General features: G+C 36.4%; 1 protein-coding gene across 1 annotated transcript in view; it reads right to left on the bottom strand.

Annotated features, from left to right (window-relative positions):
• HMCN1 (hemicentin 1) overlaps positions 1 to 6363 on the bottom strand; it is a 554195-nt gene that overhangs the window by 209074 nt on the left and 338758 nt on the right. The window lies entirely within an intron of this gene.

Genomic DNA, 6363 nt, shown 5'->3' with positions numbered 1-6363 from the left:
CGCCTGCCGATGCAGGGGACACGGGTTCGTGCCCCGGTCTGGGAGGATCCCACATGCCGCGGAGCGGCTGGGCCCGTGAGCCAGGCCGCTGAGCCTGTGAGTCCGGAGCCTGTGCTCCGCAACGGGAGAGGTCACAACAGTGAGAGGCCCGCGTACCGCAAAAAAAAAAAAAAAAAAAAAAAAAGAAGTAATCTAACACATTTGAACTCTTTGAGGGAAGGACATGGGTATTCCTCAAAATATCTGACTTTACTCTAGTACAGTACTATCTTAAACCATTTCAGAGGGATTAAAATCATTTTTGTTTGTTTATTAGAGTTTTTCTTTTGATATGAAAGTTACAATTAAATTGTTAGTAAAATAAAACAGAAAACTACATTTTCAGCTTTAAATAATCACAGATAATGCTGCTCTATTTTTAATGTATTTATAAAGTAGGAATTCAGAAAGTCTAAGAGGCATAGTGTAAAAGTAATGACAACTTGGAACAGCAATCCCCTACATCTTCTCCTGTCTCAAGGAGTGTAGGAGGGATGCCAGGAGAAAAACAAAATTACAGGTAAACTAGAGATCTTATCTTACTTGGAAAAGATGCTACACATATGTTAGCTTTAAGGTTTAAATAAAAATACATTTTAAAGATTTGCTAAATTTAACTTATCCAATGCATGAGAGCCCCTGACCTCTGCCTCATATACAATTAAACAATTGACCCATTAATCTAGCAAAAACAGAGAAAGGGGAAAGGAGAAAAGGGAACAAGAAAAATGATGAGAACTAAATAAGATGGCAGAAATAAAATCATATATATAAATCAAGAGCATAAATGTGAATCAGTTCATTTTCTTGGTCAATAGAGAAAGATTTAACACTATTTGAGGGTTAACAGTATTTTTTAAAATTAAAAAGCACAAGTAAAACAATTGCAAAAATGTTGACAATAAAGAGCTGGACAAAGGTATACCAGAACAACAAGTGTGATATCAATTTCTGACAAACTGTTATACAAGGCAAAAATAATGCTTTCTATTGACTGAACTGTTACAATTCAGAAAGAATCCACTATAATGATAATGCTTTATGCACTGAATAAAAAAGCAAAAACTGTTAAATAGCAGAGAAAATTTGAAAAACCTAAAAGTACTATATTTTAGTACACCTTTCTTACAAATTGACTATGCAGTGGAACAAAAAATAAAGTTACAAAGAATTTGAGAACTAAAATTACCCATCCATACTGTATGTGTGTATATATATTACATATAATATATACATACACATATGTATTTGTGTATTTATGGTTAACAAAGAATACATATTATTTTCAAATGCTAACAGAATATTTTCAAAACAGACTATATATTAGGCCATAAAAATGTCAATAAAGCATTTATAACCACAATTTAATAAAACCATAATAAAAAAAAGAGAACTTAGTAATAAAATATAAAGTTCTCTACATGGAGAAAAAATTTATTAAAAAGGAAATCAAGAGCTTCCCTGGTGGCGCAGTGGTTGAGAGTCTGCCTGCCGATGCCGGGGACACGGGTTCCTGCCCCAGTCTGGGAGGATCCCACATGCTGCGGAGTGGCTAGGCCCGTGAGCCATGGCCGCTGAGCCTGCGCTCTGTGACGGGAGAGGCCACAACAGTAAGAGGCCCGCGAACCGCAAAAAAAAAAAAGGAAATCAAGACAAAAGTATAGAAGTAGAAAAAATAAATTAGAATGAGATTGATTAAAAACTCAAACCTATGGAATGTCAATAAACAGTACATTACTCAAAGAAAATCTTAAAGCCCTAATTAATATATTAAAAACTAAAAAATAATGAAAATAAATGTTCCAATCATTCAACTCAGATTCCAGAAAAAGACCAATAAAATAAGCCAAAGAAGTCAGGAATAAAGAAATAATAAAAATAAAAGCAAAAGACTACAACAAGGAAAACAAACAAGCAAAGAAATAACAAAAGAAGACAATAAAACTCAAAGCTGGTTTTTGACAAGTTTAAAATAAAGTCTGTCCTCAAAAGTAGATGTTCTTGTGAGGCATATTTGTTTTCTTGGAAGTTGTTCCTAATTACAAAGCCTAGACTCCACTCCTCCTTCATACCTGTAGTTCCTTTGTATCCATCTAATGAAATGTATTAACCTCTCCTGCTTGAAATGCCTAGAATGTTTCTGTTTTCTGCACTAAATTCTGATTTATGATATGGTATTTAAGGACAAAAGACCTTTAAATATGGCTATCTGACTTTTCCAACTGGAAAGGAAAAATAATTAGTCCATGGCACATTCTTTCAAAACAGTTATTTAAATACTAACTTGAAGCCTTCTGGACTAAAGTGATCACTGAAGGCTTTGACAGACTATGTAGCAGCTGCAATAAAACAACATGGTAAGAATAAGAAATAAAAGAGCTGTGGAATGGGCTGGCTATTTTTCATTCCACTAAAGGACTGAAAGAAAAAAAGATTAGATGTCAGCAAGAATGGCAGAGTAAAGACTGAAAATCCATGCCTCCATTAAAAAACAAAAAAGAACACTGGAAAAATTATCAAAACCAACATTTTCACAACTCTGGAAATTAACCAAAGGCTTGCAATAATTAAAAAGTGATTATTCAAGAAAAACAGCAAAATCTAATTAAGAACAGAGAGGTTTATGACATTTTATCTCACTCTATTCCCATCACTCTCTCCCTACCTCAGCAGTAAGCTTGAAAGCAAAGAGCTCTACAACCACAGTGAAAAGAGCAGCCAAGAAGAAACTGGATAGTAGAATGCGTTTGGTGCTACCTAAAAGGCTCTTGGAAGGACCTTCAAGAGGGTGGAGGAGTAGGACGTGGAGATCAACTTCTTCCCCACAAATACATCAAAAGTACACCTACATGTGGACTAACTTCTACAGAACACTTACTGAACACTGGCAGAAGACCTCAGACTTCCCAAAAGGCAAGAAACTCACCTCGTACATGGCCATGTGGCTGACAGTCTTGGTGCTCCAGCTGGGTGTCAGGCCTGAGTCTCTAAGGTGGGAGAGCTGAGTGCAGGACATTGGACCACTAGAGACCTCCCAGCCCCACATAATATCAATCAGCGAGAGGTATCCCAGAGATCTCCGTCTCAACGCTAAGACCCAGCTCCACTCAACGACCAGCAAGCTCCAGTGCTGGACACCCTATGCCAAACAACTAGCAACACAGGAACACAACCCCACCCATTAGCAGAGAGGCTGCCTAAAATCATAATAAGCTCACAGACACCCCAAAACACAACACAGGACGTGGTCCTACCCACGAGAAAGACAAGATCCAGCCTCATCCACCAGAACACAGGAACCAATCCGCTCCACCAGGAAGCCCACAAAACGTGCCAAACCAACCTTACCCACTGGGGACAGACACCAAAAACAACGGGAAATATGACCCTGCAGCCTGCGAAAAGGAGAGCCCAAACACAGTAAGTTAAGCAAAATGAGAAGACAGAGAAATAAGCAGCAGATAAAGGAGCAAGGTAAAAACCCACCAGTCCAAACAAATGAAGAGGAAATAGGCAGTCTACCTGAAAAAGAATTCAGAGTAATGATAGAAAAGATGATCCAAAATCTTGGAAACAGAATGAAGAAAATACAAGAAACGTTTAACAAGGACCTAGAAGAACTAAAGAGCAAACAAACAATGATGAACAACACAATAAATTAAAAATTCTCTAGAAGGAATCAATAGCAGAACAAATGAGGCAGAAGAAGGGAGAAGTGACCTGGAAGATAAAATAGTGGAAATAACTACTGCAGAGCAGAATAAAGAAAAAACAATGAAAAGAACTGAGGACAGTCTCAGAGACCTCTGGGACAACATTAAACACACCAACATTCGAATTATAGGGGTCCCAGAAGAAGAAGAGAAAAAGAAAAGGACTGAGAAAATATTTGAAGAGATTATAGTTGAAAACTTCCCTAATATGGGAAAGGAAATAGTTAATCAAGTCTAGGAAGTGCAGAGAGTCCCATACAGAATAAATCTAAGGAGAAACACACCAAGACACATATTAATCAAACTAATAAAAATTAAATACAAAGAAAAAATATTAAAAGCAGCAAGGGAAAAGCAACAAATAACATACAAGGGAATCCCCATAAGGGTAACAGCTGATCTTTCAGCAGAAACGCTGAAAGCCAGAAAGCAGTGGCAGGACATATTTAAAGTGATGAAAGGGAAAAACTTACAAACAAGATTATTCTGCCCAGCAAGGATCTCATTCAGATTTGACAGAGAAGTTAAAACCTCTACAGTCAGAATAAAGAAAAAACAATGAAAAGAACTGAGGACAGTCTCAGAGACCTCTGGGACAACATTAAACACACCAACATTCGAATTATAGGGGTCCCAGAAGAAGAAGAGAAAAAGAAAAGGACTGAGAAAATATTTGAAGAGATTATAGTTGAAAACTTCCCTAATATGGGAAAGGAAATAGTTAATCAAGTCTAGGAAGTGCAGAGAGTCCCATACAGAATAAATCTAAGGAGAAACACACCAAGACACATATTAATCAAACTAATAAAAATTAAATACAAAGAAAAAATATTAAAAGCAGCAAGGGAAAAGCAACAAATAACATACAAGGGAATCCCCATAAGGGTAACAGCTGATCTTTCAGCAGAAACGCTGAAAGCCAGAAAGCAGTGGCAGGACATATTTAAAGTGATGAAAGGGAAAAACTTACAAACAAGATTATTCTGGGGAAAAAGATATTCCATGCAAATGGAAATCAAAAGAAAGCTGGAGTAGCAATTCTTGTACCAGACAACAGACTTTAAAACTAAAGACTATTACAAGAGACAAAGAAGGACACTACATAATGATCAAGGGATCAATCCAAGAAGAAGATATAACAATTGTAAATATTTATGCACCTGACATAGGAGCACCTCTGTACATAAGGCAAATGCTAACAGCCATAAAAGGGGAAATCGACAGTAACACAATAATAGTAAGGGACTCTAACACCACACTTTCACCAATGGACAGATCATCCAAAATGAAAATAAATAAGGAAACACAAGCTTTAAATGACACATTAAACAAGATGGACTTAACTGATATTTATAGGACATTCCATCCAAAAATGACAGAATACACTTTCTTCTCAAGTGCTCATGGAACATTCTCCAGGATAGATCATGCAGGTCACAAATCAAGCCTCAGTAAATTTAAGAAAATTGAAATCGTATCAAGTATCTTTACTGACCAAAATGCTATGAGAGTAGATATCAGTTACAGGAAAAAAACTGTATAAAATACAAACACAAGGAGGCTAAAGAATGTGCTACTAAATATCCAAGAGATCAATGAAGAAATCAAAGAAGAAATTAAAAAATACACAGAAACAAATGACAATGAAAACGCAATGACCCAAAGCCTATGGTATGCAGCAAAAGAAGTTCTAAGAGGGAACTTTATAGCAATATAATCCTACCACAAGAAACAAGAAAAATCTCAAATAAACAACCTAACCTTATACCTAAAGCAATTAAAGAAAGAAAAACAAAAAACCCCCAAAGTTAGCAGAAGGAAAGAAATCATAAAGATCAGATCAGAAATAAATGAAAAAGAAAAGAAGGAAATGATAGCAAAGATCAATAAAACTAAAAGCTCATTCTCTGAGACGATAAACAAAACTGATAAACCATTAGCCAGACTCACTGAGAGGAAAAGGGAGAAGGACTCAAATCAACAGAATTAGAAATGATAGCCAGGACATGGAAGCAACCTAGGGATCCATCAACAGATGAATGGATAAAGAAGATGTGGCACATATATACAATGGAATATTACTCAACCATAAAAAGAAATGAAACTGAGTTATTTGTAATGAGGTGGATAGACCTGGAGTCTGTCATACAGAGTGAAGTAAGTCAGAAGGAGAAAAACAAATACCGTATGCTAACACATATATATGGAATCTAAGAAAAAAAAATGTCATGAAGAGATTAGTGGTAGGACGGGAATAAAACACAGACCTACTAGAGCATGGACTTGAGGACATGGGGAGGGGGAAGGGTAAGCTGTGACGAAGTGAGAGAGTGGCAGGGACTGACAAGCTACGTGTAAAAGAATGAAATTAGAACACTCCCTAACACCATACACAAAAATAAACTCAAAATGGATTAAAGACCTAAATGCAAGACCAGACACTATAAAACTCTCAGAGGAAAACATAGGAAAAACACACTTTGACATCAACCACAGCAAGATCTTTTTTGACCCACCTCCTAGAGTAACTGAAATAAAAGCAAAAATAAACAAATGGGACCTAATGAAAGTTAAAAGCTTTTGCACAGCAAAGGAAACTGTAAACAAGATG

This window comes from Physeter macrocephalus, chromosome 4 (assembly GCF_002837175.3).
Source record: "Physeter macrocephalus isolate SW-GA chromosome 4, ASM283717v5, whole genome shotgun sequence".
Taxonomy (NCBI): domain Eukaryota; kingdom Metazoa; phylum Chordata; class Mammalia; order Artiodactyla; family Physeteridae; genus Physeter; species Physeter macrocephalus.
This window is presented reverse-complemented; position numbering and strand designations above follow the sequence as displayed.